Genomic DNA, 1,088 nt, shown 5'->3' on the forward strand with positions numbered 1-1,088 from the left:
CGGTCATCAAAACTCGAGAACCGCTGAAATGATTTGAATTTTTTTTTTATTGTTCGGTATAATACCAAGATCATTTATATTACAAAAATTTGGAGAGTTCCCACCTGTTTGAAAATTTTCAAATCCAGTTATATTGGTAAAATAAATGAAACATTATAATACGGATATCAGATTAAAGAGGTTTAAGAAAGATAACTGCTAATATTGCAATGTGGGTATAAAATTAAATAGTGTTAAGAAAGATATCTGCTGGTATACTTTTGAGGAGGGTTGCCACCTATTTGAAAATTCAACTCAATTTAAAGGTAAAATTAATGGCCTATTACAATATAGGTATCAAATAAAAGAGGTCTAGGAAATATAACTGTTGGAAATACCATTGGGGAGGGTTGCCACCTATTTGAAAATTTTACCTCAATTAAATTGATAAAATAAATAAAGTATTGCCATGTGGGTGTCGAAACTAAAGAGTTTTAAGAAGCCTTACAGCAGAAAATATGTTTGAAGAGGGTTACCACCTGGTTTAAAATCTAACTCAATTTAATTGATAAAATAAATGACATATTACAATAGAAAGATGACTGTAGGAAATATTTTTGAGGAGGTCCGCCACCTATTTGAAAATTTTAACTCAGTTAAATTGATAAAATAAATGAAATATTGCATGTCTGTAACAAGCTTTAGATTCTTATTAAGGTTTACGGCCGAAAATATATTTGAGGAGGGTTGCCACCTGTTTGAAAATTTAACTCAATTTGCATAATTGATAAAATAAATGACTTACTTAAATGTAGGTATTAAATTAAGGAGGTTTCAGATAGATGACTGTTGGAAATATTATTGAGGAGAGTTGCCACCTTTTCGAAAATTTTAGCTCGAAAGTTTAGTATGTTGCAAGCAATGTATTTTCAATCAAATAAATAAACCAACGAAAAATTAGTGCTTTGTCAAATATGTTTGATTTATTATTATTTATTTATAGATACGTACAAATGTAAAGCGGATATAGGCGATGGGTGGTGGCTGACGGTCGTTCCTGCTTGAATACGGGAATAAGTACCCGCGCTCTTTTTAATAGAATTGAGTTC

The sequence above is a fragment of the Rhagoletis pomonella genome, unplaced genomic scaffold (genome assembly GCF_013731165.1).
Source record: "Rhagoletis pomonella isolate Grant_MI unplaced genomic scaffold, Rhpom_1.0 Rhpom_scaffold_00005, whole genome shotgun sequence".
NCBI lineage: Eukaryota > Metazoa > Arthropoda > Insecta > Diptera > Tephritidae > Rhagoletis > Rhagoletis pomonella.